Here is an 11,937-nt window from a genome sequence, read left to right as displayed (position 1 = left end):
TTTGTGTTGAAATTCTTTATCATAAAACTAAAGTCATAAATTGAAACACTGCATACACTTAAGTTGCAATGCTTTTGATGTGAACATCCACTTCTAAACTGTGAATTGAATAGATCTATTGCTAGGAAAATGTATTTTGACCATAGTGTGACAAGCGGGATTTCTTGAAAACCCTGTTTTTACATCCCGAAAAATGAGTCCATTGTTCTTCATATCAATGATAATTGATTTTTGTTCTAAATAAATGTAGCATGAACATAAAAAGTTATAAAAGTGTTCACTATCACTACAAGTCGTTTTATGATTTTAAAACAAAAACATATTTCAGAAATTCAAATAACGAAAATAGTATTTCGCATCTATTTTGAATTTTAAAAATCCTTTTAATACTCTTTTGCTTGAATATAAACAAAATCCCAGTCATAAGTAAATATTCTAAAGCATTGATTTTAGGAACCAACTATTTGATTTTCAGGGGGGGGGGGGGGGGTAAAGATGAAATGAAATAAGGCAGAACAGGAGCTTTTAGTACACAAAGGCAGGATGAGCAACGCTGTCAAAAATAAAATGCAGGGTAACGATTTATGTAAAAACTACATAATAAATGATAACAAAGTAGGACCGAAAAGAGTGAAAAAATTGTTAAGCAAGAAAGAAATTATAACTTAAAAAATACTGGCCAACATTTTTTACCCTAGACTCCCAAATTCCTCATTAAAATCCAATGGTAGCGTCCTTAAAAAACGATGATTCCAACTCCCGGACCCCTGGATTGTCCCCAAATATGACGTTCCAAATCATTCAATATGTATTTTAGGTATGTCGAGCGTGTCCGGTCGTCGGGAGTTTAATCCAAACAATCTTTCCATTAGTTTGTCCGAATATGAATATGAAAATGACACAAACATTAACAATTATAGATCACCGTACGGCCTTCAACAATTAGCAAAGCCCATACCGCATATAGTCAGCTCTAAAAGGCCCCGATAAGACAAAGTAAACAATTCAAGCGAGAAAACTAACGGCCTTTTTTATGTAAAAAAATGGACGAAAAACAAATATGTAACACATAAACAAACGACAACCACTGAATTACAGGCTCCTGACTTGGGACAGGCACATACATAAATATTGTGGCGGGGTTAAACATGTTAGCGGGATCTTGTTCATTCTTGACAAGAGGGGATATAAAAACCGTAACATATATCAAACATTACTAATTTAAGTAAGTTCATTTGGTTATACGTTTGCCTTTATCATTAGTCTCTTCTACCAAATCCAACCCCGGACTTTAAATGTCGCCCGTCTTATAACTGCGTACAAGGTGCATGGTGCTTTTGTATGTGATAAGAATCATCGAAACAGTCAACCTTTTGAGCACGTGGATTTCAAGAAAATATGAAAAACAGGGACGTAGACATTTGTAAAATTTACTCACTCATAAAAGTTTTAACTAAGATTACTAGTGGGGGTTCATGTAAAAAAAATAAAAAAAAAGGGTTTTTCTCAAAAACACATGTTTTGATATTTTCTCTAAATATGGTATTCGTTCTTTTACTTTTCAATGTTTAAATAGATATAGGATTTAGTTTCGGATGTAAGTTAATTATACTCCTCGGGATACGGCGTGTCTGGATAATAAACCACCCCGGTCTTCAGTCCAAGGGGTTTCTGAACCAGACACACCTGTCCCTCGGTGTTTAAATATTACATATACTTATCCAGCCATTGGCATGGAAAATTAAAAAAAATATATGAACACAAGTCAATGTCATTCTTACTGATAGTTGTGATCTAAGCTTACTATAGTGGAGCTCTTCACTGGTACGGTTAATAAATGTTGGCATTATTTTGTACACTTGGATATTCAAAACCACAATCAATCATGTATCCATAATCATTATCATAAAATTAGTTTAAATATGTTCAATTTCCTTTTTGTCTACCCACTAGAAATCTCTTGTAGATTGAGGTTGTGGCATAGCATATCGAAAAACGTTTCATCTTAATTGTATGAATATTGAGTTGGTTGGGCTTTGTCATAATGAGCCATATATATTAATTGTGACCTAACTATGTAAGTTATCACATTTTTGTTGTTGTTTTTTTGAAGGTTTTGTTTATTGTTTCTGGAAAAAAACTAATCAAACATCATTGATATAATTCGTAGTTTTAACTGTAAATTAAAACAGATGTACTTTTTTCCTGGTGATTGATATCGCACCATTTCAGCTTTGCACGTGTAATTAATGTTTTCCCTTCTGTACCTGTACTTTTGATACGATATTAAAAATGTCTTTTCAAAAACGTTCAGAAACACCCAATTGGTAAGAAAAACACATACATCGTTGAAAAAATTGCATGAAGTGTCAACCAGGCCTCCCTGAAAATGACCGTCAGAAATCTCTTGGAATGGTTGATGGCGGAATGAGTGTTGCTGACAACATAGCTCGATTTAATGTGCATAAGGCAACAGTTTAGAGACTAACAAACATATATAGACAAATTGCAACTGCACAGGATAGTTCGATATCTCTTAGACAAAAAAAAACTAGCGCTACCTTCGCTTAATGTCAACACGTGAAAAGTGTTGTTTTTTTCTGCCACAAGAGTAGTACATTGACTAAGGACAGCTGCTAGTGTGCCTGCCAATCCTTCATTAGTAAACTTAGGGCATAGCTGAATAATGGATTGTGAATAACACTTTACTCCTTTCCGTATTTTGATCCTCCCGCGCTCCATTGAAAGAAACTCCTAATGAATGTGATTGCTAAACATTCATGTTGCTTCTGACATGTCATAATTCCATTTTGTTATTATTAAAAGTATATGTTATGATTTTGAAATAAAATAAAATTTCACATTTTTTTATGCTTAACTTTTTTGGCTCAGTATATATTGGCTGAAACCCGTGGTTGGTATTTAGGTAATTTTACCTCTCATATATTTTAATTGCTTTCCACACACACGTGAGCCATTCTGACATACAATTGAAATACATTATAGAAAGTGACTTTCTAAGCTTTTGTGCTGCGGCACAATAATTTCGATATAAAGGATTAATAGTTTTGTAAACATTGAATTGTTTTAACTCCCATTGTAGTAAATGGCAGGTTACATCTGATTTAAACGCTATCTATTTCTACGCTAGTCGTTGTCAACGTTTCGTGTTTTTTTTTCTAGCAATAGCATCTAATTCTTTGTCCATGCACTTAACACTAGACTAGTAGTCATCACTGTTGTGTCGACTTAAATTATTATTGATATGATAATATTAATAAATCAACTGCTCCCAAAACCTTGAATTGTTCGAAATACGAAGGACATTTTATCACAGGAATATATGATCTTAGTTGAATTTTTTGAAACTTTTCGTAAACTTCGATCCTCAGTTCTCATCAAATTCGTACTTTATGTGTCGTTGTAACGTTTTTTTTTATTAATTGTTATTCTTTATTATACATATGCGCAACTAGCACACACATTTATGAGCGTGATATCTTTGTTGTGTTTTTATTTGACAAATTTGCTAGCCTCGTTAGATTGTCGGTAAATTACAAATTTTTTATTATCTCCAAATATATATTTGATACTGTAGCAAAAGCATCACGGAGTGTGCTGATATTGTTTTATATAAGTTTAAAATAGATTTGGCTATCAAGTTTGTTAATATATTCTACATATCATCCCAAATTTACATATTGTCCGAGGTTACCTCATTGTTCCATTATAATTTTGTTTATCGCATCTCGGATAGTGTTTTGTTAAGACTTGTTTAACACTAATGTGACGCCAAATAGAACTGTATGGCACTTAATCTTCATTCAACAGTTGGATACTTGTTTATCTTAAATCAAGGCAATATTTTAACATGTCGTAATATTCTATTGTATTGTTTATTTGTTCATTTTTCAGTATTTTTCTGTCCTGAATGTATCTTCCATTTTTTAATTGTTATACTGTCATGTAATGTTGTCATTGTAGTGTTTTATTCAACATTGCCATAAAAGAGCGAGGTTTGGCTAGCCACAAAACAAGGTTTAACCCATAATTTTTTCTGAAAATATTCTTTACAAAGTCAGGAAAATTGCAATTGTTATCTTATAGTTCGTAATATTGTTGCATTGTCGTTTAGTTTTGCACTTTAACGTTTCTGTTGATTTGTTGTTTTCCTCTTATATTTGATGTGTTCGAATAGCGGTATACTGCTGTTGCCTTTATTCAACGAAACTATGACTATTATTATTTGTAATACTAGAAAGATATAAAGTTTCTATTCTACTTTGAGATATTCCAAGGGACACGCTCTATTCCTACGTCTTTCTCAATATAACCAAATATTTACACTAAGATCTTTGTTTAATATTTCAATTTCATTAATCGTCTTGAGTGACACTGATTATCGAATGTCAACAATGTGTAGCTTATTCAACTACTTTTGAAATTGACTCATAGTCTATAGTAGCTTTCTCATTGTGCAGTGCAAATTAAATAAAATGTCCTCGATCGAAACTTGATGAAATAAAAAGCCGAATGATCGATGTTGTATAACACCCAACTAATAACCATGTGCTGCATTGTATCCATAATTTCTGTGTATATATAAAACATCAAGTTCCTATTCAAAATATTGAAATACAATAGTAACTAAGTATTTCTATCTACAATATTGAATACTGTAGTAAACCAACTTATTTTCGCGGATTCTTTATTTCGCGTTTATACACAGCTAGCCAACTTTGCGGCGATATGATTTCGCGATTTTCTTATTTACTTAATGTAGTTTGATAGAGAAAGACCCAAACTTTTTTACCTTTTCGCGACGATTTAATTTCGCGTTATTTTTCTACTCGCGAAAGTCGCAAAAATAAATAGCTCGCGAAATTTAGTTGGTTTACAGTATTAAGATATAGAATCAGGTGTAGCAAGATCAGTCTTCATTATTTCCACCTTTAAAACAAACTTCACCTTTAATCAACCCTTATATGTATCAGATATTTTAGTTTGATGGATAGTGTTGGTAATATTTACATGTGTAAAATACATCAGTTTTCTGAGATAATAACTTTATCAATTGCACCGCGTTTTTATGTAACTGTATTTACACTTGGTGTTTTTTTATACTTATTAATCCCTTTTAAATCTTTTTTAAAATATTTTCTGATAATGTAGAGAAGGTCCTTCATATCGGCAAGCACAATAAACTGGGGCCTCGTGTGCCTTTTATAACGCCTTTTATTTTATCTTAATTTGTGCTCTGCATGCTTGTATTGTAGGTGGATGACATCATAAATTGAAAACAACACGGGTTTTTTTTTAGTCCGAAGCGCTTTTCTCGATTTAACTTCACCAGGAACGCTTGAAATCCGAAGATGTATAACTACCGAAACCGTTGAAGAGCTGTAAGTAAAAAAAACTTTTTAAAATAACTAAATTCATCTAGAGTCCATTTGGCCTGATAGTCCACCAGTAGAGGTATCGACCAAGTGGTGTAAAAAATTGAAAACAACACGTTTAATAAGTTCTTTCGTCCGAAGCGCTTTCCTGGATTTACCTTCATCAGGAACAAAATCTTCTTCAGGATCAGAATTTATGTTTTCACTACTGTTAAAATGAACAAACACTTTTCTTTAGTACTCTGTATTATCTCGTTTAATGCTGCAGATTATCCATCATACTTTTTATTTAATGAGGAAAAAACTTGAACCGTTTTATTACTACATGTAATTATATTTTGACACTATTTTTGTTAACATTGGCACGTGTCGAAACTTACTAAATAAATGCTTAACCAAATATGCATTATTACATAACATCGTAAAAACGGCTTAATGACAATGACAGATATTGCATAGAGAACTTTCTACTTAATTCTGCAAAAAAATAAATTAGCAAAACATTACGAACTCCACGGCAATTTCAAAACGAGAAGTTCCTTGTCAAAAAGCGAAATCAAAAGCTCAAAACTTTTATTTTGGAAAGAAAATTTACTTGGTAAAGATATTTCCCTATATCTATAAGATGATTTATTTATATTTAGTTGAAGAACTTGGAAATATAATGGAAAATGACAAAAAAAATAATATATAATCCGATATTTATTTTTTATAATGATGCATTTCATTGAGCCGCAATTTATCTCAAACCACACAAAGTTAAAAATATTTGTGACAAGACGTATAACTGAAGTGTTTTGTCTAAATTTGTTTAGAAACAGTCTTTTTAGCCACAGAAAACGCCAATAATTTTTAAGAAAATATTCAAATTTGGAGAGTGTTATTGATCCTCGTCTTAAGGTTCTTGGTCATATAGTAACAAAACAATATTAATGCACTTATTTTACAAAGCCATGTATGAACATAGACATTACAGTAGACACACTAATTAATCAGACTCAACACACTGACATTGCATATCATGGACATGCAGGTACCGAGTCAGGAATATGACAGTTGTTATTCGTTTGTTATAAGTTTTAATTTTTCACTTGTTAAGTATGATGGCCGTTTACGGCCATTTCGCGTTTTTGCGTTTTCGCCTTTCACACTTTATAGGGCAAAAACGCGAAAACGCGAAATTGATTTTGCGTTTTCGACTTCGCGTTTTCGCGTTTTCGACTTAGCCTTTTCGCGATTTTGCGTTTTCGACTATGCTTTTTTCGCGTTTTTGTCTTCGCGATTTCGGGTTTTCGCGTTTTTGCCTTATAGAATATGAAAGGCGAAAACGTATGAAATTCAAAACGGGAAGTCCCTTATCAAAGGGTAAAATAACAAGCTCAAACACATCAAACGAATTATAACAACCGTCATATACTTGACTCGGTATAGTAGGCATATTCTTATGTAGAAAACAATTGATCCTGATCGGCCCGTGTTCACTATTTTTGAAAATTAGAATAACATAAACAATCACATTTCTGGAAATAACACATTCGATAACATTATCACTTTTTTGTTTGTTTTCGTGAACACATGATGTTTAACTGCCGATTGCACGCCTTCTCGTTTCCTTTAATAATTGTCATTGGATAAAATTTGCTTACTTTTTCTTTATTGCTGATCCAGGATAGATGTATTTCATCTTTGTCATCGTTTGGATATAGTTTCAATTTTTTATATAGCAAATAGAACTAGGGGAAGGAAGTTTACACAATTTAACAAGAGTCGTTCTATGCATATTGTTTACAATTTGTGTTGCTGTTTCTGTTTTTCCTAAAGTACAACATAAAACGTAGTTGTTGTTTTATAGTAAGTGGTTTTATACAGAAGAAAGATAGGAAGTTAGCTATATCCCTAAACTTTTCTTTCCGCTATATAGATGGGTTCTCTCATTAAATAATTTAAAATTTAATGACTATGTTGAACGTCTATCCCATCGATAGAGATAAAGGATACTACAGATACATTTAAGTCTGCCTTAAAACTTGACTTACATCTAGAAATTGACACTTGGTTGACTCGGTTGAAAACAAAACTTTATGGCAAATAAAAGCAACAGTAGTATACCGAAATTCATAAATGGATTGAAAAAAAAAAAAATGCGGGATCCAAACTAAAACTGAGGGAAACTCATCAAATATAAAAGGAGAAGTATTTCACAACAGCATCACAACATTGAAATTTAACACACACAGAAACGAACTATAATATAACAATGGCCATTTTCATGAATTGGTACAGGACATTTATTTTTTTAGAAAAAGTGGTGGGTTGGACCTGGTTTCGTGGCTAGACAAGCCTCCCGATTATATGGAAATGTTAAATATAATATTAAAATGACAACGTTGCATGACAGGATTTCAATACAAATAAATGGGAGAACATATCGGACAAAGAAACACACAAGTAAAAGCTATCAAAAGGTACCAGGTATATTTTCTAATACGCCAGAAGCGCGTTTCATCCCTCAAAGTTTAATCGGTGACGCGCAGATTAAAAAAGTTCGAAAGCCAAAACAATTACAAAATTGAAGAGCATTGATGAGTCAAAAGTTACAACAATATGTGCCTAATACGGGTAGGTTTTTCTGCCTGGTATAAGAACATCCTTAGTTTTAAGAATTACTCTAGTTTGCAAGCAGTAAATTTGTAAAAATCAATATATAATAGATATATATATATATGATAACACCAGAATGAAAACAAATACATAAAACAAGTTAACCCAATACATAAAAAGTCAATGCCGAGTTAGCCGAAGAAATCGACACACAAAGTGACGTCACATTTGAGATGATTTCAACTTCCCAATTATAAATTTTACATTTCTAATTTATAATATTTTGATCAAAATTCGTGTTTTAGACTAAAAAAGATAATTTTGTAGTCACACGCTTTCTTTGAAATTAAATTACATTATGGTGTTATGTGTAAGGTGTATGGTGCAACGTGTAACGTATATGGCGTAATTTCACAGGATGTATGGTGTCATGGTGTATGGTAAATGTTGTAATGGTGTATGGTGTATGGTGATATTGGGAAGTTTACACCATCCAAGGACTGTATATAATATGCTGTCATGATACAACTATATCTCATTACATTCATTATAAATATGGTTGTACGTCAGATTTGACTCTCTTGTAGAAGGATACAGTATAAGTTAGAAATGAAAGAAACAAACAAACAAGCTTACTTCTAGAAACAAATAAAAATGAGTTATATTTCACATGGAAGGTAATATGTGTGAGTGAGTGTCAATCAAGTGTCATTAATGCATGTGACATTTATTAATGATTTCAGAAGAACATGAAAAAAGTTCTCTTCATGCAAATTAGACAAATGACAGAGATAAAGCAGTTGATAATTTAAAGTAATGCTAAAAAAAAATAACTTTCATAGAAATTCCGACTTAAATTTTCTCAATAATTTCGAGACTCAGACCGATTTAGAGCTTAATAAATATGTACATACTGTATAGACAAAACTGTCATGTTGCTGGATTATATATTGCTATCTAGATGCCGTTCGTGTTTGATTACTTTTCTCGTTTAGTAGCTTTATCATTTACGTATACTTCAAATTACACCCTATTCAAGATTACCATATGATTGTAAATTAAGAATTAATGTATAGCAACGCTGAGTCCCTTTTCCAAAATAAATTTCATGGGTTCTAGTCAAATTTCAGGAGAACATTTGTTGGAACTATGTCCTGTTCAAGACTATCTTGCAATGATAATTAGTGTGGAGATATTTGAAGAATTTTTTTTTTTTTTGTAAAATCCAGGGTGGTCGTTACCGCATTTTTGGCGGTTACATTCATCTGAGAGGAACCGTTATTTCAGATTCCGTCATTATAACATTTTAACCAATGCATATGTTTTTCGTTGAAATCGTTTAACAAACAACTAAATCAGCTATAAATCATAGTATTTGAAATGTATGTTATATCATATCCACCAATTTCCGCTTTTTCCCTGTGGCAGACGTTAAGAACTTACGTTACGCCATTGACAAATAATACTATGATACAACATAAAAAACTAAAGACTAAGCAACACGAACCCCACCAAAAACTGGGTTTGATCTCAGGTGCACCGGAAGGGTTAAGAAGATCCTGCTCTTCATGTTGCACCCGTCGTGTTGCTTATGCTATTACAAATCATAGTATTTGAAATGTATGTTATATCATATCCACCAATTTCCGCTTTTTCCCTGTGGCAGACGTTAAGAACTTACGTTACGCCATTGACATATGAAAATAAAAACAACAGCAATTTACCGCCGTTTAAAAGTCATACATCGTTTAAGGATATTTTCTTCTGACTTTTCAGTCTCGTTCTTTCAGTCTCGTAATTTCAAAAACATGTTATACAAATGTAAAACATCAACAAATTTAAAAACAAATCAAACTGAACTGTGTAAAAATATCGTGTATCTACAATTAGTAGGTTTTTTAAATTATTTGTTTTCAAATTTTATTGCCATTCAATTCAGTCTTTTTCGACAAAATTTTGAGAAAATGGGTGAGGAATTCAGGAAATTGTTCTACCAGAAACATGTACATCCCATATCACTTTTTTTATTTTCAAATTTCTTATATTTGCTTTTTGCCAATCATTTCGAACAAAGAAGTTGAAAGAATTTGCAATTTGTTTTTAAAACAGAGAATCACAAAGGAGAAGGTCCAGTAGGACTTTTTTTTGCTCTTAAATATAGCAGTGTTACAAAATTGTTCAAAAATAAACTTTTCGCTGTTTATTGGAAAGTAGACAACTTCTGATATATAAATATTGGCGGTTTTTGTAAATACAATGCACATGTATCCGGTACTAACATAATTAAGTCATGCTAAATTACTGAAATCTTCGACATCTTGGCATTTGGTTAACTTTAGACGGTTTCCGTCTCAAATGGAAGTGGTCGTATGTGTGTTCATTCTAAATAATATAAACGTTAGTTGTATTTGATGATAATACATAACATGTATAAAGGATGAGAATAAACAGGAATGCGGCCACATTCATTTCTGACAAATACCATATAAAAAGTGACATATTATGGCATACTTGATAGATTTTTTATATTTAAGCTTGAATTTGAGCGTCTTTCATTAGTAAGTCATTTAAAATTTTTCACATAAACTAATTGAGTCGACTGAAGTAGACACTTAAGTGTTTAAAAAGTGTATAAAATCTTGCATCAGATGAACTTCAATTGTGAGGCCAAAATCGGTCCTTGGCGGATTTACAGCATGGTAAACTAGTCACAAAAAAGCATCAATATAAGATGAAACTTTCTTAAACATGTATTAACACATTTCGATAGTTTTTTTTAAGTTACATTTATTCAGATTGGTACACTTCATATATATTGAAAGTATGAAAAAAAGTTGAATTGTTTTCACGATAATGACTTCAAAATGGATACAAATTCATGAAAAGTCGAAAAATCTTCAACATTGGGGATTTTGAAAGGGCCGTAGGAAAAAATGAAATGCACCATCATATGTTTTTTTCTTCGCCAATTATTTTTTTACAGTCATTTAACCCCAAAGATCAGGTTAGGAAAAACATGTAAGTCTATAAGTTGTTTGCTCCTCAGAGGTGTACATCTTAAGCAAAAACAAATCCGAGTTACAAATAAATACGAAGAAAACACATCTACTTTAAAATGAAAAACAACGGAACAACAGTAACACTAAACTAGACAACATGCATAGAAAATTACCATTTGAATACTACTGCCTACCATATTACTGACTTAAAACAGGACAGATATTATGAAAAAATATATGTTTTGAACCTGGTTTTATGGCTAATAAAACCTCCCGCTTATATAGCAATATTAAATTTCCGCTTTAAGAATAAGATAAAACACTATATGACAGAAAACAGACAGTTAAATACTACAGAAATAACAAAGATCATGAGAAAAACGGAAGACTTTGACATTTGAACCATTGAAGTCAAAATATAGAAATAGAGAACATACAGATGAATAGATATGATATTGATTAATTATAGTACTAGTAGTTTACTATAAATTTCATAGATTAAATCAGATCGTTTGACCTCACTCATTCATATCAATATAAAGAGCGCAATAGCATAGTTGATCTTTATATTTGTTCATTATGGCTACTTTGTCTCATACGTAATATGCTTAATTGATTAGCTTTTGTCCCTGACAAATCTTTAAACGCATTTGAAAGAACAATATGATGACAACTTTTAATTCTGACAAGGTATATTATATGTTCTGCTATATTATTTAATACGAAGATGAAAGAAATAAGAAGTGTCCTTTGTTTTAATTTGGTGCTGATAGCAAATCTTTTAAAAGACTGACGAAAGATACCAAAGGGACAGTCAAACGCTTGGATAAAAAGAAAGTGTCAACACCATACCAAAGATAAAAATGTCAAACAGACACATAATAATACTATGATACAACATAAAAAACTAAAGACTAAGCAACACGAACCCCACCAAAAAC

The sequence above is a fragment of the Mytilus trossulus genome, chromosome 4 (genome assembly GCF_036588685.1).
Source record: "Mytilus trossulus isolate FHL-02 chromosome 4, PNRI_Mtr1.1.1.hap1, whole genome shotgun sequence".
Taxonomy (NCBI): Eukaryota; Metazoa; Mollusca; class Bivalvia; order Mytilida; family Mytilidae; genus Mytilus; species Mytilus trossulus.
Note: the sequence above shows the minus strand (reverse complement) of the source record.